Source organism: Psammomys obesus, unplaced genomic scaffold (genome assembly GCF_907164565.1).
Source record: "Psammomys obesus unplaced genomic scaffold, mPsaObe1.curated_primary_1811, whole genome shotgun sequence".
In the NCBI taxonomy this organism is placed as follows: Eukaryota; Metazoa; Chordata; class Mammalia; order Rodentia; family Muridae; genus Psammomys; species Psammomys obesus.
Window position 1 is genome coordinate 2,940,742 of NW_026585742.1, and position 27,037 is coordinate 2,967,778.

Below are 27,037 nucleotides of genomic sequence, written 5' to 3' on the forward strand. Positions count from 1 at the left end.
ACCTGTACAAGATGAAGCCTGTCAACATTCCAGCATGATGGAGAGGGTCCCATAGTTTCACTCCAAGCAGAAAAGTACTGCCACTTGACTGTTGTTGGAGGAAAGGATGTCAGTTATGCCCAAAGAGAGACCTCTAACAGAGTGCCTTGCTCCAGGGGAAGGTCTGCTATGCTTGTTCCCATGCAGGCAGCTCTAACTGGACTTCAGTGGGTCATAAAGAAAAAGAGAGGAAGAGAGAGAGAGAGAGAGAGAGAGAGAGAGAGAGAGAGAGTGATGCTGGGGCTATATGAGGGAGTCTGGGATAACTTGGAGGAAGAAGAAGGGAGGATGGGCATGAGCATGTACATAGTATATATGTATAAAACTCAAAAGTTAGATAATTAATAGCTAAATGAAAAATAAAATAAAGTATGGGTTAAAGTGTACAAATTTATTGAGAAGTGCTTACATCTGTGCAAATGGTCTATATGATGCAGATTTAAGAGTGTATACGCATTGCTTGATGGATGCAGTTAATATTCCACAAATCAGTTAAATTGGGTGCTAACCTACTATTTGAATCTTCTGCACGTCTACTGACATTTTCCTTTATGTTAGAAGTTACCGAGAGCAGAATGGTAAATTCTAAGACTAAAGGTTTATGTTTCTTCTTTCAGGGTAATCAATTTCTTTCTAATATTTTGAAACCATTCAACTTGTGAGCTTACAGGCAGCCTTATCTGCTGTCTTTTGTTGGTGTTTATATGATATTTTCATATACTTTTAATCTTTATTTGATTTAATATTTGCACCCATATCATTTCCCTTGCTCTTATAATCTAGGATGGCAATCTTTGGTTTTAAATTGAAATATTAAATCTTCTCACATTAATGTAATCACTGTTACATTTGTATGCTAGTCAACAGCTTGATTTGTTCTTTTTTTCTGAGTTCTTTGTTCCTTAATTACTCTTTTGTCTTCTATTAATCAAATATATTTTATCACTTCATTTTATGTATCAGCTTGCTAATTACATGTTCTTAAAGTGAGTACCACAGAAATAAAAGGCATTCTCTTGACTTATTAGAATTTACTATAATTAATATATTTACCCTCTTAATAAGAATTTGACATCATATTAACTTTTTGTACTCTAGTCTGCTATGCACTATTATTGCTGCCTTTTACTGTAATTCTACTTTTACTTTAGTTTATTTTATTACATTTATTTTACTTTATTGAGACAGGCTATTACTATATATGCTTGGCCAGCAAGGGACTTTTTGTGTAGACCAACCTAAACTTAAACTCACAGAGATTTGCCAGCCTCTGCCTCCCAAGTGCTAGAATTAAAGAAGTATGCCACTATGCCCAACCTATGTTTTGTTATCTAAACTTTTTGTTATAGAGGATTTCCTATATATACATTACATACTTAATGAATTGAAACCACCACAGCCATTTTCCTGTCCTAACAATCAGTAGTTAGTGTCCAATTTTGTTCTAGCTAGCCCTGTCAACTTTTCCTTCACTCATACTATTTTAATACAATGCCACACATTATAGTTCTTACAACCATCTCAATATTTATCTATAAAAGACAAATAGTAGGCTTTTCAAAGCATATAACCATAATATCACCAAACATACAAATTATTTAAGAAAGATGTTTAAAACTTGGTAAACATTCAGATATATGAACATCTCAATTGCCGTTGTTGTTTACAGCTGTTTTGAAATCAAGTTTCTTTTTAGCTCTGCACATTAAAGTTGGTTGATGTCTCTTTTAAGGTCCATTTAACATATTAGTTCTCCTCAACCTTTTTTGTTTGTTTGTTTGTTTGTTTGAATTTGTTATTACTGGTTAATTGGAGAAAATGCTTTATTAGAAGAAAAAATTCCCATTGATCATATTTTATTCCTTACTGGTGGTACATTTTCCTTCCTTGGGAGGCATACCATATCTGGTCACATTTCATAACATCCACAGTTATTAGTGCTTAACGTATCAAGTTCTTAGGATTGATAAATAATTTATGTCTATCAACAGCAACCTACAAGTAAGAATATTGTGGGATTCACTGTGGAAGATCTAAAATAATATTATCAAGACTAAATTTCCTCTATTTATTTATCCAATCAAAAGAATTACAGAATGAATGCATAATTCTTTACATTTATTTACTATATTTCAAAATAACAAATTAGCTACCTAACATTCTCCTACTGTGACCAACAGCTTAGTACCATATTCAACATTTGAACTAATAGATTTAAAATATTTGATAATTTTTTCTTTGTAATTTTTCAATTTTTATTTTAATTTTTATATTAATTACAGTTTGATCACTTTGTATCCCAGCTGTAGCTACCTTCCTCATTCCCTCCCAATCCTACCCTCCCTCTCTCATCTCCTCCCATGCCCCTCTCCAAGTCCACTGATAGGGAAGGTCCTCCTCCCCTTCCACCTGACCCTAGCCTATCAGGTCTGATGAGGACTAGCTGCATTATCTTCTTCTGTGGCCTGGTAAGGCTGCCCCTTCCCCCAGGGGGAGGTGATCAAAGAGCCAGCCACTGAGTTCATGTCAGAGACAGCTCCTGTTCCTCTTAATAGGGTACCCACTTGGATACTGAGCTGCCATTGGATACATCTGTGCAGGAGTTCTGGGTTATCTCTATTGCATGGTCCTTGGTTGGACTATCAGTCTCAGAAAAGACCCCTGTGCCCAGATTTCTTGGTTCTTTTACTATCCTTGTGGAGCTCCTGTCCCCTCTAGATCTTTCTATCCCCCCCTTCTTTCAAAAGATTCCTTGCACTCTGCCCAAAGTTAGGCTATGAGTTTCAGCATCTGTTTCAATACCCTGTTGGGTAGAGTCTTTCAAAGGCCCTCTGTGATAGGCTCCTGTTTCTGTTTCCTGTTTCCTCCCTCTTCTGATGTCTGTCCTGTTTGCCTTTCTGAGTGAGGATTGATTATTTTACCCTGGGCCCTCCTTCCTGCTTAGCTTCTTTAGGTATACAGATTTTAGTATGCTTATCCTATATTATATGTCTAATATGTCTAATACCCACTTACAACTGAGTATGTATCATGAATAGGGTACAGAGCTAAACAAAGAATTCTCTATAGAGGAATATTGAATGGCAGAGAAACACTTAAAGAAATGCTCAACATCTTTAGCTATCAGGGAAATGCAAATCAAAACGACCCTGAGATATCACCTTACACCCAATCAGAATGGCTAAGATCAAAAACTCAAGTGACAACACATGCTGGAGATGATGTGGAGAAATGGGAACCCTACTCCATTGCTGGTGGGAAAATAAATTTGTACAACCACTTTGGAAATCAATCTAGCCCTTCCTCAGACAATTAGGAATAGTGCTTCCTCAAGATCTAGCTATAGCACTCCTAGGCATATATCCAAAAGATGCTCAAGTATACAACAAGGACATTTGCTCGACCATTTTTGTAGCAGCTTTATTTGTAATAGCCAGAGCCTGGAAACAACCCAGATATCCCTCAACTGAGGAATGAATACAGAAATTGTGGTACATTTACACAATGGAATACTACTCAGCAATTAAAAACAAGGAAATCATGAAATGTGCAGGCAAATGGTTGGAACTAGAAAAGATCATCTTGAGTGAGGTATCTCAGAAGCAGAAAGAGACACATGCAATATCTGATAATTTTAATCCACTGCAGTTACTCTCCTCAACTTATGGGGTGCTTAAATTATCTCATCTTAACTTGTTTGGCAATGATTTAAAGTTCATTAGACACCACTTTGTTTTAAACTGTTAATTTGTTCACACTGACATATCTTATCTCTAGAGCACTCTTTTTGCCTCCTCCTGATTCCAGCTAGGACCATTTTCCTGGCACTGAGATCTCCTTTTAAATTTTTAGTGTAGAAATGCTGGGCATTCATTATCATATTTTAACATTCATAAATACCTCTTTTCTGAAAGATATGTTCACTAGGTATAAAATTATAGATTGCTAAGTTTTTGATACTGTGGATGATTTAACTATTTTCTAGCTTCCATTAATGTTTCTTTGAAATTGTGTCATTATTTTTTTCCTTTGGATGATTTTAACATTCTTTTATTTGTCTTTAGTTTTAGTAGTTTTACTATATTTATATCAACCCATAGAAAATAGATAAATAGATATAGATAGACAGAGAGAGAGAGAGAGAACCTTGGTACCTTGGTATATTAGATTTTCTTTTCTTATAAAGTTCCATGAACCTGTCTTTATGTCCCACATGAATTTTGTTATACTCAGGCAATATCTCTTTAAATGCTGTGTCTAGCCTGTGTTTTCTAGCCGCTTCTTGGGCCTACAAGACCAGCTTGGACCTTGACGATCCCTCAGAAGTCCATTATGGAGTCACCTTTATCTTTGTTGCCATCCTTTTCCAGGTCTGTGCTTTAAATCTGAGTATCTTTTCCTAATAGCACTTCCATAACATTTTATTTTAATATGCCTAACCTGTTGTTAACCTATCTGCTAAATTTTTAATTTCATTTACTATAATTTTAAGTTTTAACGTGTTCATTTGTTTGTGTTTATAGAGTAGATATCTGATAAAATTCTGTTTCTTGCACATATTGATTATATATGTGAAAGTTTGTGTCTTGTAACTCCAACATCTCAATCACTTTGGTGTCTAATGCCTTTGGCTTTTTTTTTAACATGATTTTTACTTAGCTCCTGTTTCTTTGAAAACCTACTATATTTCACCAAATTAAGGACAAATTCATTGTTTATGGAAACTGCACGTCTGAAATTATGTTTTCTTGTTCCAAAGGTGAGATGATTTTGCCCTGTAAGCAGAGAAAGCACAGAAAGGTCATCATGACCCAGCCGAGGCTCCTATACTACCAGCCTGGCCTCCTCCTTGGCTACAGCTCTTCACCAGGTTCAGTCAGACCCTTCATTGTTTCTCAGGCTCCCACAGCCTCAGAAACCATGGACTCTGAAATGCTGCTGTACCTCTCACATCTCTACTCTGATCTTACTGTCCCATGAGCTGTCTCTTCTGAGCTCTATATCTGTTGACACCCCCTGGAGATGTAAAACACAGACCATGTTGACCACAATGGTGCTTGGCTCCTTTTCTCTGGGACATGCTTCTGTAAGTGCTGGTTCTTTTGGTGACCAGGCACTCCACTGTACAATATTAACACATCTGTATTTCGGGAAAACAACATTTTAAGTAGGCCCTTGCTTGATGAGCTCACACATTTATTGCCGTTGATTTTTTAATATCCTTAAGATTCGGACCTATTCTCATCATTTCGACATGACTACAAAGAAACACACAGTCATGCAAATCTAAGAGGGATTGACCTTCATTCAGTGATCAGCCTCAAATAATGTCAGGAAATCTGAAGCTTTCTCTGGTAAAATATGGATAGGGAGAGGAAGAAGATGTGTTATTTATCATGGACAATACTCAGCACAATTTTATTGCTCCTTGGGGAATCTGCGGCTTTTAAAGATGCTATTATTATTTGGAAGCTCTCCAGAGAGCACTAAGGATTAAAAATAGCACCTGCACTCTGCTAAGTCAAATCACCTGTTTATTGCCCAGAGTGATGAAAATCATCTAATAAAATATTACAGACAGTGTTCACAACTATGAGCACAATTCATATGTTCAGCAAAGCTAAGGAGAATGCTTGTGCCTTAATACATATTTGTTAGATGGATAACTCACATGGTCAGACAGAGATAATTCACTTCTTTAAAGAACCATATTTTTGAATAGTAAAAATAAAACTTTTGTAAATGTCTTATGATTTGGGTTTGCCTAGATCCAGCACAAAACTTTACTGCTGTAGACTGGACATAGTGGTTCGACCTGTAATCTCAGAACTTGGGAGGCTTGTGTTAATGGATGGGTCAGCGGGGTTAAAAAATGATAAGTTGTCTCTAAAACAGCAAACAAGAGCCAGAGAAATGGAAGTTCCAGTGGGGAAAGGCCTGGAGACGTGAGCTCAATGCCCAAACTCAAGCAAAGTGATCTCTGACCTCTAAACGTGAACGTGGCACACAATCCCACTCACAGACATAGACATAGACAGACACGCACACACATACACACACAGAGAGAAACAAAATAAAACCTTCACCTTTATTCACAGAGAGAGAGAGAGAGAAACAAAATAAACAAAATCAACTCTTCATCTTTTGGGGTATGTATTTGCATGTGGCTATGCATGCATGCATATCTGTTCACATGTGGACAAATGTTGGGGTGCATGTGTATTTGCATGTGTATATGTGTATGTGAAAGCCAGAAGTTAATGTTGGGTGCTTTCCTCCCTACCCAGTTGTCTGCTGACTCAGCTAGCCCCGACAGTCAGCTGGCTTGCGGAATCTCACCTCTGCCTGCCTCCCCTGTCCAGGTACAGGGGTGCTGAGGATCCCAGTCCTCACACTTGAGCAGAAAGCACTTTACGCACTGAGGCATTGCTCCAGCCTTTACTTTTTATAGCTCCCTGGTTTTCCTTTGTCGATGTCTGTGGGTGGGCATGGGTGCCGCTTTCACGTTTAGAGGTCAGAGAATAATCCAGCTCCTCTTGCTACCCTAGAGAGACACATATAGGGAATATGACTCAGGGTAATGCCTGGTCCATCCCCTTGGCTATAGTTTTTGGTTCAGCAATGAGCAAGGGATCCCAGATACTCCTTTGAGACTCATGGTTGGGTTTAACAGTTCAGCCATAAGCAAGAGATCCCAGATATTCCTATGACACTTGTGGTTGAATTTTCCTGTGACTACATGGAAGAAATGTTTCTACCTGATCAAAGAGTGGAATGGAATGGAAGGTTCAATGTGGTAATCACTAGACAAAGAGGGACAACGGAAGAGTGGAAACAACATTCCTGTAGCAGGAGTGAACACATACACTTCATTGTTAAAGCCAGAATAGTAACTGCATTTCAGATAGGCACTATGAATCATTACTATCCATCAAACCAAATGTCCTTACTATTTATCAAAAAAGTCTGTAGCAACAGAGTATTTAAGGCTGATCTACCCTCACTCTGGCTTATGAATAAAATGTCAGCTGCTCAATGAAACAATGCAGTGGCGTTAGCATCTAAGCGCACAGTAAAATGTATTGCAGACTGCTAATGATATTTTTAGTTTCCCCCTTCATTTACATGGTTCTCAAGACTGACTCCTGAAATTCATCAATATCATTCACATTGCTTCATTTTTAAAGTTTCAAGGTTAGATTTTTATGAACCTGTTCCTCACGGATGCTTAATTATTTAGATAATGAGGTAAATTATAAAAGGCCCATGGAAAGAAGAAAACTTTTGGCATTTCTGATCTTAAAAGTTTTGTCTTGGACCAGACAAATGGCTCAAAGGTAAAGGAGTTGCTAAGGAAGCCTGATGACCTGAGTTCAATCCCCAGAACCTATATATAGGGCAAAGGAAACATTTGACACCACAAAGTTGTTTCTGACCTCCACACATGTGTGGTGGCTTGTGTGCCGACACATACATTTTACACACATACAAATAAATGATTTTCTAAGAGTCTGTCTTTATGGACTAGTGCTTGGCAGAGAATCCTAGAAACTTACAGAGCTGCTAGCTTAGCATATTATCTGTCAATAAAACAGCCTGTCTCAGACAAGGCAGAAGGGTTCATTACTTAAGGTTATCCTCTGACCTCTACATGTGTGCCAACATGAAAAAACACACACATGCACACACACATACACACAAGCATGTGTGCACAAAATAACGAAAGGAAAGAATGAAAACATGGAGGGAGAGAGAGAGAGGGATGAAGAGATGGAAGGAAGGAGGGAGGGAGGGAGAGGAGGACGGAGGAACTTGTGAGAGAAAGGGAAAGCAGTCCTCAGCTTGGGCTAGTGCAGTGGCTGTTGATGGTGGCTGTAAGAAACTGCCCCAGGAGAAAGGCTGCAAAGGAAGTGAGCCTCCCTCAGCCTCTCTTGTCCTCTTGGTAGATTTGGACACAAGCATGTGCACACACCAAGGATCATACCTTTTAACCCATGGAATTTGATTAGGAGTGAAGTAAAATGTGCAGGACCAGAATTTGAAAGATTAGTTTAACAATCTTTATGTATCTAATTTCCAAATGATTTCTCTCTCTGGACAGGCATCTAATGTCAAACACTGGTATTAAGGAGAACCATGATAACTGAAAAACCATGAGGTGTGCATCTGTCAGAATGACCACTTTTAAAAGAAACTTTTAAAAGTTTCCCTTCCCGAAAACTGTGCTCTGCTCATACATGCTGAGCTTTGACATGTGTCCTTAGTCTCTCACTCACTACTAACCACTGTCTCAGGGAGAAATGAATTTCAAGAGAAAAGCAGAGATTTCAAAGAGAGAGAGATACAACCACTTTCAAACTCCAGGTAACGGAGAAGTTAAAAGAAATCACAATTCCTTGATGATTTAAAGTAGAATTTTAGTGTATCTAATCACTTCCAATAGCAAGTGTTGACCACACCCAAATTTACCAAGGCAGTGAGTTTCAATTGTTTCCAAATGACCCACTGTAAAGACTTTCTCCCTCCCCATCTAAGCCCAGGTAAGAAACCATGTGTAGGTGAACACTATGAAAAACCCACAGTAGTAAGTGAAGGCTGGTGTCTAGCAAACGAACTCACAACTTTCTATGCTGTATCATCTCACTGAGAATAAATGCTGCTTGAAAATCTCTAAATTGCTTTTACAATCTCTCCTAATAACTTAATGTAAAGTATACAACCTTGCCTAACTGAACAGATTGTGCATGCTAGGCTGGCTGAAAGAATTATGCATAGTCAAATCGTTGCTAACTCTAATTTCCGGTTACAGTTTTTTATCTTTTTTTTTTTTAAATAAAATGGAGCCAATCCTGTCTACCCAGTAGAAATCTTAGCCTGCATTAGCTTCCCAAAATATCTCCACGAAGCCTTTGAAATGAGATGCCTCATTCAGATTATACTCTGCAGTGATGTGGTACAAGCTGACCACCTGAAACCCAAAACAATACTTTTTCTTTTTGTCTGTTTTTAAGCACAGGTCTATAAACAACCCTGTGCTTGTGGAAACAGACCGCCAGAAGAATATTCCAAGGATGTGGCCTGAGATGTTCTGCTTCACTCTGAGGCATCCGCTCAGCTTCACTACTGTTCCCGTGAAGAAAATGTTTCCTTAACGACCCCTAGAGGAAGACAATGATTTGATAAACACGAAGTATGACACATAAGGTTGTTCCATACCTGTGTATGTAATGTCATCTGGGCCTGTACATTTTCCTAAAGCAGAAATAGCACCATTTCTCTCCACTCCAATTATGTCTCTAACCCTGGAGGCCAGTGCAGAGAGCAAACATCTCCCTTTTCGATCCACAATTAACTAAAAGTTTCAGTGCTCCAAAAGCCTTTTATTTCCATCTTAAAAAGTGGCCTGAATGTCTGTTAAAAGGGTTTCCTTTATTAACTCCTGCCTGAGAATTTATATGGCAGCGTGTTTGAAAGTTGCCCTGCAGGGAAGAAATCGGACATCAGTGTGACAGCCTGATGACGGGTGTGTGGGTTTCCTGTTGATTCCCTTGTCACATTTGCTAAATTACTGTTGAGACCACAGGGTAGACTCAGCTTGTGAATTTTTTTCTCCTCTTTCTGCCTCACAGATCATTCATAATCACACGTGGGGGTAAAAATGAAAGACAAAGCTGCGTAAACCCATTTCCACTGTTTGCTAAGAGCAGAAGCAAATGACAATACTCAAAACTCATTGTTGGGGGAATATCTCTGGGCAAGGAGCAGTGAGGATCACAGCATCGGTTCTGCTTTTTGGTCAAAGCAGGCCATTCCAGCTGCTGTAATTCCGCCAATGGTGACTATTTTGAGACTTAAAGCAGATAAATTTATCGTACTTCTTCTGTTTGGTCGTCCCTGAGAGGCTTCAGTGTACAGGTATGCACAAAACAGAAATAAAACCCACATTGCTACTGTCTGCATTGAGTGAGGAAAATGTATTCATCTTCCAAAATAATTGCAGGAGCTATGATAATCTCAAAAGTGTGTGCAGGTTTGATCTCCAGCATCCTCTGTGAAGGGACACACTGTTAGACCCTTGCCGAACTGTTTGGAAGGAAGCTTGATGTCTTCCTAGCTCATGATGCCTATCAGAATTCCTGTTCTTTCACTTAGGACTCTTGAATCCTTCTCTGCTTCATCTGCATAAGCAACTGAAAGAGACTAGAGAGATGAGAGAGGGCATCACAGGCAGAGAGGGCAGAGTCTCATGCCCGTTGTTTAAAGATGTCATTCAGTGCCCAGACATTGGGCTTTGGGCCCTCCTCCAAAGCAGTCCTAAAAACATCAAAGACAAGGGGGTAGAGAAAAACATCTTCGAGCTGGCGAGGGAAATGCTTCTGGAACTTTAGTGTAGTGACAAATCACCCAGAGTCAAGCTGCAGTGCTGGTTCCGGGTGTGAACCAGAGTCTCAGCTTCCACAGAACCATGGATCTGATTCCAGGGCTATTTCAGACACCAGGTTTCTGCTCTTAGGGAAACCCAAGTCAGCATCTTCTCTAAGGTCCCACTGACGCTCTTCAGGCCTGGGCAGTACCTGCCCTGGTTCTTTTTCTTTACCAGGATCTTACATGCTACTTTCTTTCTTTTTAAAATACATGTTGTTGTTGTTGTTGTTGTTTTTTAATTTTATGCGTGTGCACATACATATGCATGTGTGTGTGTCTGTATGTGTGTGTGTGTGCTTACTGGCATGTGTGTCTGCCTGTCTGTTTATAGGCAGGTATCCTCAAAAGCCAGAGATACTAAAGTTCCTGGAGCTGGAGTCATTTCAAGCTGTAAGCCACCTGACAGGAGAGCTGTGGACCAAATTTGGACTTTCTATAAGAGCAGTATGAGTTCTTATCAAATTGAGTTAATGTTCCATCCTTTATTTAAGTTTTATGGTTTTTGTTTTCTTTGATTTTGTTTTTGTTTTGTTTTGGAAAGCATCATACTATGTAGCCCTGGCTAATCTAGAATGTACTATCTAGACCAGGCTGGCCTTGCACTCACAGAGATCTGCCTGCCTCTGCCTCCTGAGTGACAGCATTAATGGCATGCACCACCATTCTATTTCCTCCTGGAGGGGCCTTTAAGTAGAGAAAGTGCAGGACTTCATGGATAGCAGTGGCTCTGGAACCAGACAGATCAAGGCTAGAATCCCAGTGGTATGACTTAACCCGAAAGGTGAGGTCTTAGGGGAATCTCTTAAACCTGTTTCCAGTTCCTTTTTTCCCCTGGCAAAATGATTGTTCTCAGTCTCTGGGTTGTTCCAAGAAACAAAAGTTGCTTGTGAACAATAGTGGGCTCTGGTCTTGGTGAATAAGCAGCCTGGAACAACTCTACTGACAGGAAATAAGGAAGGAGGTGGGGAGTTGCTTGGTTGAATATACTTTGTTTTTCCTAATACTGTGGTTCTGGCTTTTTCTTAGATCTGTAATTTGGGGATGTATGAGCTCTATACACATTTCTAAGCCACACATCTCTTCCATTTCCAATACTTCTAAACTCTAAAAAGCTACTCTTCGATCAAACATTTAGCAGTGTCAGAATGCAGAAAGAACTTGGGTCTGTATGGTTTGGTTTGGTTTTAATGTTTCATGCTCCGTGTGCTGGGAAGCTGGCCTTGGGGTTGCCCTGCTACACCTGGCTGTTAGTATTTCCATAGCAAACCCTTGTTCTGAAGTTGCTCTTCTAATCGCTCTTCTCTAATCTGATGCTAGGCTAGATGTGGCTTGCCTAGCACATGGTACACTGGTTTCCCTCTCACACATCTGCTTGGGAATCCAGAAGGTAATTCTGAGTTAACAAGAGGAATGAACAAAACAAACAAACAAACAACCTACTAATTTAATTCTTTCCCCGTCTTCCCACTCCAGTAGATATAAACAAACACATAAAACCTAGTTTTGTTTTTATTTATTTGTTTTAGTTTGTCTGTTTTAGAGTGAGGAGGCAAAGCTACCAACTTGAGTAAAACAAAAAGCAACAAAGGAAAGAGAAGAAAATTATGAAACATATACTTATTCTTCCAATTTCCCCTGACAGTTCTGCAGCCAAGATGTGGCCCTCCTGTTGACCATACTTTAACCCTGATGAAATACTGCAATGATTCCTATTTTCTTTAACTTTTAAAAAGTGTGTATTAATTATTGTCATGAGATATTAGACAATAATTAAATATTGCTATTGATTTTTGTCGACAATGATAACAGTACTGTTGTCACCTACCTTATGGTCTTTACAGTTTTATTGTAGGATCTGCTCTATTACTACAATATTTACACTAAGAATACAGTGAGTTAGTAGCTTTCTTCACAGTTTAAAAAGAATCACAGACTCATCACTCCTGTTCTAAATAGCTGAGTTGGTAGCAATCTTGTCTCGGTTTCATAAGAGACAAGTTCCATTCTGTCACTTCTTATAACAGCCACCTGGAAGATGATTCCACTGCCTTTGTAAGATTGGTTGTGTTTGGCATGTGTGACAGTAGCTAAATAAGTGAGATTTCTATGTCACACATGCTGGGGCTGTGTGCACTCATTGACTTGGCCCTAGCTCTGATCTTCCACAATACAGCAGATCAACTGGTCACCCTCCTTCAGGAGCCACAGGATGAGCTCTGGTTGTGATGACCTTGGTTTTGCCACAAAGCCAGTTGGGAGTAAAGATGCCTGACATGCTGCAGATCAGCTCTGAACCTAGAGTCCAGAACATTCAGGCCACTCATGATAATGACTCTTATTGATGTGACATCAGTGTTCTGGAGGTTCCATGGTAGCAGGGAAAGCCCATTAGCCACCGTGGTATCAACTCATGACAAGAACTGCTGATGGCTCTTGCCCTAACATCAACTTCTGTTACAGGCCTGCATCTTCCTAGCTTCCTTCCTCTAAGATTAAAGCAGAGAGAGGGCTTGCTTCCTGTGAACTCATTCCACCTCAAATGGAAGCAAGCAGATGAATTACTATCGGCTCATTTATCTTACTATATTATGCCACATGACACGAACCTATTTGTAGCTATTAGCAACTTCACATGACTTGGCCTTATATCCTGTTTAGAGAGGAAGTTTCCGTATTCCAAAGACCTAAGTCTTTTCCAAGATTGTGTGATATTCACCAGAACAAAGTATCTCAAATTTATTTACTCAGATGGTACATGTTTTTATATGAAAGATACTGAGACAGGTCTTTACCTTCATTTTCACTTTTCTAAAATAACAACACGCTTTAGAAAATTCCCCATTTCAATCAGAAACTATCAAATACACAAGCATGGCCCCTTTTCTCAGGATCAGGAGTGAGAAAGATACAAAAGGCAATGAAACGTGATTTCTCCCCCCAAGAACCAACCAATAAGATTGGATAAAAAAATGCAAAAAGGTGAAGGATAAAGTAACAGCATAAGAAATGTCACAAGACAGGCCATAATCATTTGCCAAATGAGTGGAATAGAAAATAAGTGCAGTGTCGAGAGGCAGGAGCAATCACCTAGAATCTGATTTGAGCCACTTTCCATCTAATTTATCTTATCAATCCAGGAGCCCGCCCACCTACTTACTGCAGGAAGTTATCCCAGAAGATGAAAATCACCTCTCTGCCTACTCAGAACTCCTGGACGGTGCAACCAGAGCAGTGTGTGTGGGAGATCTCAGATCCATCTGAGGAAAAGCAAATGGAGGCATTCTGACAAGCTAGACACTTCACTCTCCTGTTTCACTGTGTAGCTCAGGCCATTCTGGAACTCAAACTCTACAGCTGATTCTTCAGCCTCAGGCACCGCAACTGTAGAATTTACAGGCCTGTACACACACACACAAAAAAAAAAAACCCACACTTTTTCTTTCCTGTTTACTTCTGAAGTTTACTAAAATTAAATTCTTCCAGACAGTTGGATGAAGACAATTGGATGGGGGAGGTGGAAAACTTCTAATGTCATGTGTGAACTATAAACTATAGCTACCTCAGGAGTGAGCACTTTTCCTGATTCTGTGATGGCCTTCACAGAATCAATTTCAGCCCTTCTGAGCAGATACAAAGAGCAAAAGCTAAATCTAGTTGTAAGAAGCTTAGACGTGCCTGTTGAGTTACATATGGCTGCCTAACAAGCATAGCTAGTTCAGTGGTATCCTGTTTTCTCACTCATGGCCCCTTCATGGTTCGTATTCTTCCTCTTGGTTGTGGAAAAAAAAATCCAGATGCTCTGCAAGTCCTAATGACCTCAAATTTCTAGGGCTCCTAGCACTGAATCTATGCTGGGTGTTGCCCAAAGCAAGGCAGGCTGTTTTCCTCCACATCGCTCTTTCTCTCTGTGAGCTGGGCCTGAGAAACTTCCTTTACACATGAGGAAACACCTTTTGTTTTTCCCTTTCTCTTTCCACCACATTTAATCCATGATAATGGTATTTCATTTTACCCACAAAATATTCCTTTTCTTCCCTTCACCATCGCAATAGCCCTCCTATCTATCAAGCACCAACCGCCATCAGCGCTTATCAACAGGGCATCCTGATGTCCTGCCTCTACTCTTGCCCTTCCAGTCCATTCTGAACATGCCACCAAGAGAAAACCTGTAAAATCATTGAATGAAACGCATCTTCGTGTGACTCAAATCCTATCATGCCTTCTTTTATATTAAGTATTCATTGTCTTTTGTGCTGGCATTCCAAAGCCTCTGAAACCTAACCCAATTTTGGTCTGCAGGAGGCCATCCAGTAGCACTATGTAAGAGGTGACATAATAGGTGACACTCAACTCTATTACCAATCATGAGATTGCTGAGTTAGAACTTCAGGCTCTTTGTGGGTCATATGAGTTGTGTAGCTTTGGGCTAAGTACTTGACTTCTCTGGACTTCAGGTTTTTCAAATACCAAACTGCATTTCTTTCTTTCTTTTAAAAGGCTTATTATTTTTATTTTATATGTATAAGTGCTTTATTTCCACGTATGATGTGTACCAGATACATGTCTGGTGCCCTCAGAGGTCAGAAGAGGTCATGAGAATTGAGCTACCAGGAAGGTTCTGGAACATGACCCAGATCTTCTGCAAAAACAGTAAATGCTTTTCACCACTGAGCCATTTCTCCAGCACCAAAACTACATTTCGTAATAGTCTGTCAAAGGAAGAAACAAAGGCACTACTTATAAAGAGCAAAGAGCAGTGTTGCTTCATGGTAGGGGATTTGCAAAATCATCACATCATCCAAGACTACTCTCAGCTCCTCAAACATCTCCAAGACTCTCTGGACCTGTAACATTGTTGTCATTGATGCTAATGCCCTAGTTCCTCTTGTCCAGCTCTGTGCACAATTACCTACTGTCCTAATCTTTCAGCTTGATACAACACAGAGTAACCTGGGCAGAGTGAACTTAATTGAAGAGCCCTTTTGATTAGACTGGCCCATGGCCATGCCGACAAGAGAGTGTTTGTAATTAATGGCTGACTGTAGACAGTACTAGCTTCAGAAAGTACTATACTATATAAGAAAGCTAGCTAAGCACGAGCCAGAAGTCAAGCCATGAAGTAGGGTTGCTTTGTAGTTTCTGCTTGAGTTCTTGCTTGAGTTCCTCAGACTTCCTTCAACGATGGATTGTGACCTGGAAGTATAAGCCAAATATACCCTTGTTTAACATAGCAACAAAACTGTAGTGTGTGTGTTGCATGTTGTGTGTGTGTGTGTGTGTGCATGTGTGTGCGAGCACATGCACGCACTATATGTACACACTGGCCAAGGAGTCCCAGTGATTCTCCTTATCACTTTCCCAGCTTTTCATGGAAATACTGGGATCGATCATAGGTCCCATGTTTGCCTGGCAACTGAGCTGTTTTTCTTTTCTTTTCTTTTTTTTTTTTTTTTTAGAGTTTCTATTGCCTTGATCAAACACCATGACCAAAAGTAACTTGGGGAAGAAAGAGTTTATCTCTCTTCATCATTAAGGTCAGTCAGAGTAGAGACCAGCAGGAACTGGGGGCAGGAACATGTACAAAGGCCATAGAGGACTATAGCTTACTGACTTCATCCACATAGCTTGCTCAACCCATTTTCTTTTTTCTTTACCATCATCACCATCACTATTGTTATTTACAATAATACTCTGTATCCTGGTTGTAGCCCCCTCCCTCATCTCCTCCTTGCCCCACCCTCTCTCCATCTTCCTCCCCTATCCCTCTCCTCTAGTCCATACATCCATTTGTTCATACGGTGGCTTAGCTCAGATTCCACAGAAAGCAGAGAAATCATCTAGCTTCTAAAGTGTGCTATTCAGGAAAGTCGAGAGAAGAAAAGAAAGATGTGAGGCGGGAGTAGAAGAAAAGCAGTTACTGGATGCATTACTGCACCAGCTGCCAAGTGTTTTCAAGTCCAGTTGATTGTCAGGCCTCCTTCACTTCTCCTCTGAGAAAGGCCATGTGAGTGACAGCATTTTTGAACAGCATGTCCAAGGGAAAAGGGGAAAGTGCATTCTCTATCCAGTATCCACTTACAAAACCACTAGGTTGTACACACATAGGTGCTGAACTGGCCATTGCTCCGTGGCAAAAGGCAAGGCAAGTGCTGGGGGAGTGAGCTGACATGGAGCCTTTAACCAATAGCAACAACAGTGTCAGGACTGTCCACGACTTAGTTCTGTAACCATGGGAACAGCACAAACCAGCCAAGCACACAGATCAGGAATGGAGCCTAACCTGAGTGCAGCAAAGATAAGAAAATGAGAAAGTGTCCAAATGGATTGCTCTCGAATGGCAAGTATGAGACATACGGGCTCGCCACTCCTGAAGCTTGTATTCATGTCAATTATCTTCAAATCTCTAATAGTATTTTCTCTGACTGAGCCAAAGTATAGTCTCTAAGCCTTTCTCAATGCAGGGCTGTAAGAGGCACCACATTCAATGAGACCTGACACATGTCCAGAGCAATAAAAAATAAGAAAAAAATCTTGCAGTAAAAAATCTTTCCTACAGATTAACTCATTAGAGCTCTGCAAAGTTGCAAGATTCACTGAAGGAAGGTATAATTAACCTTTATTCCATAAATGGACAACTGAAACTTAGAGATGGTCTCAGACTTTAAAGCAAGGAGGAAACCTGAAGAAAAAAATATCTCTATGCCTGGGTTTGTATAAAAATCTAATATGCACATATCTAGACACACATGACTCAGAGTCCACAATTCTCCTAACTTAGAAAGATAAACCAGTTTTTACATTTTTTGTCACTTACTTTATTTCCTATGCATACTCTGGAAAACAGAAATAAGACCCCCGAAAAGAATCACAACACTGATGCGAACAAAGATAAAAAGAAAACAAGTTTTGCAAAAATCAAACCTGGAATGATAAAGACAATCAAGCTAATGAAAACTGTATTTGGTAGGGAAAATGCTGCAGGAAGAAAGTCTGCCCTCACCATTTTCCATTTAATCCAGTTCCATAATGTAGATGTCTGTTTCCATGAATCTTTGGATACCGCATACTCTGTCATTACTGTGTGCATGCATGTGCGCGCGCGCACACACACACACACACACACACACACACACACACACACACACACGAATGGAAAGGACACCTCTTCTTACAACTGGATTTGGTACACATGTTAGCAGAGCAGTGCTGCTGATTTGTAGATAAAACATGGTAAAAGGACACGAGCTTACTTCATCACGCAAAGCCTCCATGGGCGACAGTTCTGAACTGAAGGAAGGACATTCACTGTGACATGGTTAAAAGTGGCCGTGCTAATTTTTGTTGGAATAACTGATACTTACTATAAAGGTGTATAAGCCTGTGTGCCTTTGGGCTTGACTTGCCTGGGACAATAGGAATGAAGACATGGGGACACACACACACACACACATACATGCACACAGAGGGTGGGATTACATGGGTCTCACAGATGGAGATGCAGCACAGCAGTCAAAAACTGCATTTGTTTTCTTGAACTGAGGGGCAGGTTTGTGTATGCAGTTAACAAGGCATCATTAGCTAATCTCAGTGGGAGATTTCCATAGAGGAGCAGTCTCAGACTATAAACAGAAAGCAGGTTGGAAGCTATGGTTTGTGACCAGTAAAAGGTTTTGCCATTTCTCTGACCAGAGAAGGCTTTGCCATTTCCATGGTTCTGAGGCTCTGGGGCCTGTGTCTTAGCTGTGCTAATGTTAATAATATACATATACCCAGATATTCACAGGCTCCTCACACTGAAAACACCCTGATGACTGCATACATCCTAGGCATCTAGTCAGTGTTATCCAACACTTAGCAAGACCCTGTGGAGCAGGATCTGACATTCTTACGGATCTGAAAGCTATGTGTAATGTCTATCTAATAAGTGCACATAATTGTACAAAGAATCAATCAACGCAGAAATGGATATGCTCCCTCCCCCTTTTAAATTAGTATGGCCCAAACTAGAGGAGATTACCCAGCTTCAGGTTATGGAATCAGTTTGGAAAATTGTGAGCTGAAAAATTTGGAAACTAAAGAGGAACTGAATAAAGACAGGGCACACTTGTTTCTTAATCTCCTGGTCTTTCAGGAGAGAAGGCTGCCCTTTGTGAAGCTGGTGGCCCTCAAGGGACCCTCAGGAATCTCAAGTGCTGGGTCTGGAGTCTTATTTTGACCCTCAAAAATAGTAACAATTCTTTGAAAATATCAGTTCTTTATTAAGAGTTTAAGATAACAAGGAGTGTGGACAGACATGCGCTTTGGGTGTTCATACAGCGTCCTTGGGTGCTGGCTCTCCTGGATGTGTCAGAAGGAAGCACCAGACTGAGTTTCATTATTCTTTGAACTTATTATACTTATTTTGAAATCTCATTATTTACATCCTCATTACTTTGACCAGAATTTAAAGGAAACAATGAATAAAACATGTGATGGCAAGCTATTTTCTTGTTTGACCCTCTTAGGGTAATGTTTTTACTATTTCAATGATGAGGGAGATGGTCTATCCCTGACATATATGCAGATTCTCTGCTGCGTTAATTTGGGCAGATTTGGTTTCCGGGTAACTTAAACTCTTTATTTAAAGCTTAAGACTTATTGACATGAATTTATTTAGGCTATATTTCTATTTCCTTTGAGTATACCCATCCCTACAATTATTCTTTAATTAACTTTAAAGGTCGCATGGCAGCTTTAGGAAAATGGATAGAACTAGAGATCAGTATGTCAAACAAAATAAGCAAGATTCAGAAAATAATCTTTCTTTTCTCATATGCAGAACCTAGGCATGAGTACGTGTGTGTGTGCATGTGTGTGTGTGTGTGTGTGATGAAACTAGAAAGAAGATCATGAAAGGAGTTAAAACACATATTAGTGAGGGAGGGGGAGAGAGAGAGAGAGCAATGGAATACAGAGAACAGGGAAGTTGGACTGCAGAGATGGCTTAGCAGGCAAAGGTGCTTACTGCCTGAAGACTGAGTTCAACCCTGTAATCCCCATGGTGAAAGAAAGAACAAGCCACGCCAGTTGTCTTCTGACCTCCACACAAGTGTAATGGCAAACACCAACACACAGACACATAGACACACAACACGAGAGAGAGAGAGAGAGAGAGAGAGAGAGAGAGCTGGGACATTTAAAACAAAAAGAAGAGTAGAATGGGGGCATTTGGAAGGAGAGCTCCAATGTGAAGGTAAGGCAGTCGGGCAGTTACAGTAGGACAGTGAGGGAGGGGTGAATAAGAACAGAGTACAAAGGTTTAGAGGGCTGGGACACTGGCAGAAGACCCAGGTTTGGTTTCCAGTACCACACAGAGGCTCTCACACACCTCTCACTGCATTTCCAGGTGATTTCATTCTTCTGGCTTTGTTGGGCACCTGGAATGCATGTCATGCCCCTACATCCATGCAGGCAAAACACTCATACAGATAAAACAAAAATAAGTGAATCTTTATATGAAGAGATATATCTATAGATGACATAGTGAAGCATTTGTGTTTTAAGGTATCTTTCCAACTTTGCTGCAAAGCACATAAATAGCAGGACTCATGCAACTGATAGAAATGGTCTTTCAAGAGCTCTTACCTTAACTTTAATCAATCTTAATACATTGTTCCCATTACAGAGGGTCTGGGAGACAGAGATGATTATTCCCAAAGTAAAGATTATAAACTTTGGTTTCCCATAGTAAGGGGAACAAGGACTATTTCTAATAGGAACTCAATGACTGGCTCTTTGACCTCCCCACCTCCCAAGGGAGGAGCAGTACTGTTAGGCCACAGAGGAGGACTTTGCAGCCAGTCCTGAAAATACCTGACAAAACGGAGTCATATGAAAGGGGAGAAGGTCCTCCCCTATCAGTGGACTTGGAAAGGGGCAGGGAGGAGATGAGGGAGGGAGGGTGGGACTGGGAAGGGAATGAGGGATACAGCTGGGATACAGAATTAACAAAATGTAACTAATGAGAAAAATAAAATTAAAAAAAAAATTATAAGCTAAAGTTTAGAGAGACCACCAGCTCTTTGAAGAACATACTGCAGGTCATAATGAGGTCCTTACCTCTTTCCATTATTAGCCAGGAATGGAATGCTCTGCTTTTTCTAAATTCTGGCCATTTGGTGGGGAGGAGTACTTTTTAATTCATTTTTGCTTTTCTATGAAATACTGCCTAATGGTTTTGCAATAGCATTTAATAAGTGATGTGCTATCCTTGGGCACTAGAATTAGCATCATTATTCAGAGATGGTAAACAGAAGTTTGCAATTGTGCAGTGCCTACAGCTGGAAGCATCAATAAAAGCCTGAGGTGGGAGGAAGAGATGAATGCACAGACTAGAATCAGAGGCAAGGGATGCAATTTGATGTGGGGTATTAAGAAATTCTGCCTGGGCTAGCAGAGGAACACAATCCTTCAAAACTCTGAGGCTGAACTGCTCAGATACGTTTCTCACACAGCTTTTCTTTCCTTTGCAGAGCACAAAAAGCAAGAACCTTGCCCTTCATATCCATAATTCTTGTTCATACTCGAGGATGCTTGGCATGTAATATTCTAGAAGCAATGTGCTATGAGTCTCTTTGACAATGGTTGCTTGGGGGCTAGGAATTTTAATCTGCATCCATGAGCTAAAGACATTTAAATTTAAAACTTCTGAGCAAATTTCTGAACAACTAAAAGGCTGGTGAATGAGGAAATGCAGACACTGGCCTCCAGCCTCCCAAATGGAAAAGTAGCAGTCTCGCAGGGTACAAGATAGGGAGAAGCGTGCCACTAAAGGCACACGTGTTAACCCACAGACAGAGAAAAAGACGAGACTATCACTGGTCCTAGGTGTGCTGTGTTAAAATGGGTGGCACTGATTAAAGAGCAGTTAGATATGCTTTTCTGGCAGCATTTTATATTTATAGACATCAGAATAAAAATACATGATGCTTTTTTATTTTTTGTGTCCCATGATACGCTCTGGGGTTGGACATGAAACAGTTTCTCTATTCTGGTATTTTACAAAGAGTGATAAATAATAACAATAAGAAAAGAACCACTTTCCAGGATCATATGATTAGTTCTGACATGTAGGAAATTGCTTCATTGCCAGGAGTCAATTTCTGCAATTGCAAGCATCTTCCCTTCATAAAACTAATAATAGGCCCAGCTTCCTTCCCTCTTGCACTTTACTATCCGCAGACTGAAACCTCCCTTTACCCTCATGTAAAGCCACACTTTTAAAATAACATTTTTTATTATTTCTAAAACAGTGGTTCTCAACCTTCCTAATGCTGCAACCCTTTAATATAGTTCCCCCAAACATAAAATTATTTTTGCTACTTCATAACTATAATTTTGCTCTTGTAATGAGTCATTAGGTAAATACCTATTAGGCAGGGTATCCGATATGCAACCATCAAAGGGATTGTGCACACAGGGAAAATCGAGAGACAAGCCCCCTATCTCTGACCCAGAACTTATCTCAAAATGACAACCACTGGAGAAGGAAATATTGTTTTTCTCCAGCGGACTCTTACTGGGTATAATATAAAACATACCTTAGAGCAGGCCACTGTTCTAAAATATGTAAGGACATATGTTATGGGGTCATGATGACTTCTGAAAATGTATATCCATATTCCTTTCACCCAGTTAATACCTGTTGAGCATTACAGTCAGGCACTTTTCTAGAACCTAAGAACATGATGATTCAGCGGGATGGTTCTAAATGAGAAAAACCATTCTGAGAGTAGTGTGTGCCTGGAAGGAAATGAACTGAAGCAGTGTCGTTGAGAGATGGCTCCCTTCTATGGCTTCTGTGTAGGCGTGGCATCTGAGCCGAGAATTGAGTGACAAGAAGTTACATCTGCGGGAAGGTGAGCAGAAGGAGAGGAAACTGAAAGGGTCCCAGCAATGCCTAGATCAAGTTGGGCTATGTCATGAACAGAGGCACAACCTGGAAGGCTCCTGTGAGGCCTTTGGATGGGAAATAAGGTCAGGCAGAGGCAAGAGAGTGGTAGATGCAACCTTGCACGCAGCAGTTGGTTTCTGAATTCTATTCTAGTGACAGGGGAAACTACCGAAGGCTTAAAGTCTTGGAGGAGTGGTTCCAAGGGCATGTTTTCAACATTGATAATGGCTCTGATTATGATGAGGGAAATGCGGACAGTGACATATTTCAAAGATGTGGCATCTTTACAGGGCTTAGAGGTTACGACTCTTTGCCAATATGGGTGAGGGAGATCAAGGACACAGCGCTGTGATGAACAACGAGAGTGAAAGTGGACTTTGCTATCAACATGCTCCATGCTCATAGGAACTCCACTGAGCTCACTCCACTCCTAGCTTCTCCATGTAAACAGGGATAATGATTTCTCCCAGTGTCTCAGGGAGAATTAAATGAGGCATCACAAAAACCACAGGGCAATACTAGTATCTGGGACTTGCTCAGGGTACAAACTGTTGTTGTTTTTGTCGTCAGTGTCATTACTTCAAGGAGAGTAAAGAATGAGCTGAAGAACCGAGCAACTACTCAGACACTGAGGCTAGACATGAACACTCTGTGTTTCAGGCCCTCTCATAAAGTTTATATATGCAATGGTAGAGTCTGAGTTCAAAAAGAGAATTGTTATATAACTGGAAAACTCCAGATGCTCATAAGCAAGACTGTGAATCAATAAGTATAGTGCATTCATGCAAGGAAATGCTTCATAGAAACAAATAATAGCTAGCTAGCTCACCCAGCACCAAGGATGCATCTCACAAAAACATTCCTGAGAAAGACTAGGCAGACGAGATGTCGTGCTGTGCAACTTTTGTTTGAGTGAAACCTGAGGATAGCTGAGACTAATTGCTGCTATATGCATGCTGTACCCTAAGTTGTTTAACTATGTCATTTCAGGGATCGGGGTTAGCTAGACACAAAAACAGATGGTGACTTCATGAACTCTTTACCCTTAGGACCCTTTGTGAGCATGTTCATTTCCAAGGCTGGTTCTCCATGTCCAGATTCTGAGGCTCTACACACATAGTCAGCCACAATGGGGGAAATGGACATAGACACAGATGAAGAAGGTTTTGCTTGGTGGGAGAGGACAAGCGTGGCATAGCAAACTGCAGCCAAGAATGGCTTTTCAGGGGCCGCTGAGAGCAGGTGGTTGTTTGCTCCTAAGCTTTTACCTATCCTAAATCTCTCTACATTAAGTGAAAGCTCTGGAGGCTGGACAGCTTCTTTTCTATACTAGAAATGGTCCCCAAGTCCCACAATATTCAGTAAAGTAACACGATTGAGGAATGGCGCGCATGTTCAAACAGTATTTTCTGGCATGTCAGTGAGGAAAACTTAGAAAGCAAAGCATGTGAATAGATTCATTTTCCTGATAGAACAACCCAAACCTCAATGCAAAAGTTATTAGGCCCTATCATGTAACATTAAAAATGCTTCCAGGCTACAGTCATCTGACATGGTGCCCAGGGAAAACTTTATCATCAAAATCTGCAATTTAAATCATGGACTAGCTAGAAATACATGCTCACTAGAACAGCTCGGGGTTTGTCTGTGTCTATCGCTGTGAAAAATGGTAGCAGAGAAAACCTTATTTTCCTGAAAAACACTATCAAATAATAAAACAATTCAGAAACCATTTTTGCAAAGTAATAACAGACCATACATAATTGATCACCTTTAGTGTTTGACTCTGGGTATTACGAATCCTCATTACTAGCACTTGCCACAAACTTCCACTCTGGATCCAGGCTGTCCATTTGCCACCACCGGAAATGATTTTTGTACCTTCACTGCACACTCACTATATTATTCTTTAGTTGCTCATATCCCAAGAATTCTTGCAGTGTGCACACAAGCATCCCAATGCTAAACAACAGCAACTTCTAGAGTCCGAATTAATATAGACTTATGATCTTACCTTAGGCTTGTGAAGGAATACAAACTATCTGGGGAGGAAAAAATGCACTCCTTGAAATCATGTCCTAGCAGCCTCCATTAAGCCAAGCATTGCCCTAAAAGCATAAAAGAAATGCTTCCATGATACCAACTCTTTGCCTTACCAAACATTGATAGCTGTATCCACAACATATAAATAAATAATTCATTCCTAAACTCTTCATGCATCAGGAGGCGCATAGCATTGGTGACTGTAGGAGAAGGTTTGAGCATTCCTTGGGAGTTCTGACTTATGCCTCAACCACAAAAGGAAATGTTTTTTCTCTCTCTCCATATATTTGTGTGTGTGCACACATACACATATACATATGAATATCTGCCTCCCACCCCACCCCCACTCTACATATATGTGAGTCACATGTAGTTACTGAGTCCTAGAGATCACAAAAATATGACTTTTGTGTTGTGATTATATGTGTGTTACATGTGTTGTGAGCATAAAGTAGACACAGATTTCAAAGACTGGCAACTAAAAGGGTGTAAAGTACATCAGGGTCAAAGACCTCAATAGAAAACCAGACACACTAAACCTGTTAGAAGAAAAAGCGGGGAAGAGCCTGGAACTCATTGGCACAGGAGACAACTTCCTGAACTGAACACCAACAGCACAGGCTCTAGGATCAACAAGGAACCTCATGAAACTGAAAAGCTTCTGTAAAGCAAAGGAGACTGTCATCAGAACAAAATGATAGCCTACAGACTGGAAAAGGATCTTCACCAACCCTATATCTGACAGAGGGCTAATATCCAGTATATATAAAGAACTCAAGATGTTAAAAAGCAACAAATTAAGTAATCCAATTTAAAAATGGGGTACAGAACTAAACAGAGAATTCTCGATAGAGGAATAGCGAATGACAGAGAAACATTTAAAGAAATGCTCAACATCCTTAGTCGTGAGGGAAATGCAAATCAAAATGACCCTGAGATTTTTACCTTACACCCATCAGAATGGCTAAGATCAAAAACTCAAGTGACAACACATGCTGGAGAGGATGTGGAGAAAGGGGAACCCTACTTCATTGCTGGTGGGAATATAAACTTGTACAACCACTTTGGAAATCAATCTGGTGCTTTCTTAGACAATTAGGAATAGTGCTTCCTCAAGATCCAGCTATAGCACTCCTAGTATATAACAAGTATACAACAAGGACATTTGCTCAACCATGTTTGTAGCAGCTTTATTGTAGTAGCCAGAATCTGGAAAGAACCCAGATGTCCCTCAAGTGAGGAATGGATACAGAAATTGTTGTACACTTACACAATGGAATACTACTCAGCAATTAAAAACAAGGAAAATCATGAAATTTGCAGGCAAATGGTGGGAACTAGAGAAGATCACCCTGAGTGAGGTATCCCAGAAGCCAAAAGATACACAATATATATACTCACTTTTAAGTGGATATTAGACATATAATATAAGATAATAATACTAAAATCTGTGTACCTAAATAAGGTAAGCAAGGAGGACCCAGGTAAGATGATCAATCTTCATTCAGAAAGGTAAATGGGATGAACATCAGAAGACGGAGAAAACAGGGAACAGGACAGGAGCCTACCACAGAGGGCCTCTGAAAGACTCTACTCAGCAAGGTATCAAAGCAGATGCTGAGACTCACAAACAAAGTTTGGGCAGAGTGCAGGGACTCTTATGAAAGAAGGGAGACATGAAAGACCTGGAGGGGACAGGAGCTCCACAAGCAGAACAACAGAACCAAAAAATATGGGCCCAGGGGTCTTTTCTGAGACTGATACTCCAAAAAAGGACCATCCATGGAGATAACCTAGAACCCCAGCACAGATGTAGCCCATGGCAGCTCAGTGTCCAAGAGGGTTCCCCAGTGGCAAGAACAGGGACTGTGTCTGACACGTACTCATGGGCTGGATGCACTGGCTCTTTGATCACCTCCTCCTGAGGGGGGAGCAGCCTTACCAGGCCACAGAAGAAGACAATGAAGCCAGTTCTGATGAGACCTGATAGACTTGGGTCAGATGGAAGGGGAGGAGGACCTCCACTACCACTGGACTGGAAGAGGGGCATAGAAGAAGAAGAGGAAGAATGGGTGGAATTAGGAGGTTACAAGGGAGGGGACTATAGCTGGGATACAAAGTGAATGAATAGAAAAGAAGGAAAGAAGGAAAGAAGGAAAGAAGGAAGGAAAGAAAGAAAGAAAGAAGGAAGGAAGGAAGGAAGGAAGGAAGGAAGGAAGGAAGGAAGGAAAGAAAGAAAATAGTTCTTTGAAAGCTGGAGAGAGAGTTTTGCCAGTGAAATGCTTGCTTTACAAAAATGAGTGAGTTTAAGTCTCAGAATGAATGTTATAAAGTAAAAATAAAAAGCTGGGTGTAGTGGCATACACTTACAATTCCAGGATTGGGAAGGCAGATACAGGCAGATCGCTTGGGGCTCACTGGCCAACCAGCCAATGAACTCCATGTCAGTGAGAGACCTTGTATCAAAAGAAAAAGAAAAAGAAAAAGAAAACCAAAAAACCCCAAATTATAATTCCTGAGAAACAATATCTAAGGTTGTGTACTGGCCTCTACACACACACACACACACACACACACACACACACACACACACACACA

General features: G+C 40.5%; 1 protein-coding gene across 2 annotated transcripts in view; it reads right to left on the reverse strand.

Annotated features, from left to right (window-relative positions):
• Positions 1 to 27,037, reverse strand: part of Fhit (fragile histidine triad diadenosine triphosphatase) — a 1,508,502-nt gene that overhangs the window by 1,230,485 nt on the left and 250,980 nt on the right. Inside the window, exon 3 of one of the 2 annotated variants that reach the window (XM_055599196.1) lies at positions 24,411 to 24,504. The exons of the other annotated variant lie outside the window; for it this stretch is intronic. The gene's annotated coding sequence lies outside the window, so the exon portion shown is untranslated. The remainder of the gene's footprint in view (positions 1 to 24,410; positions 24,505 to 27,037) is intronic. 2 annotated transcript variants of the gene reach the window in all.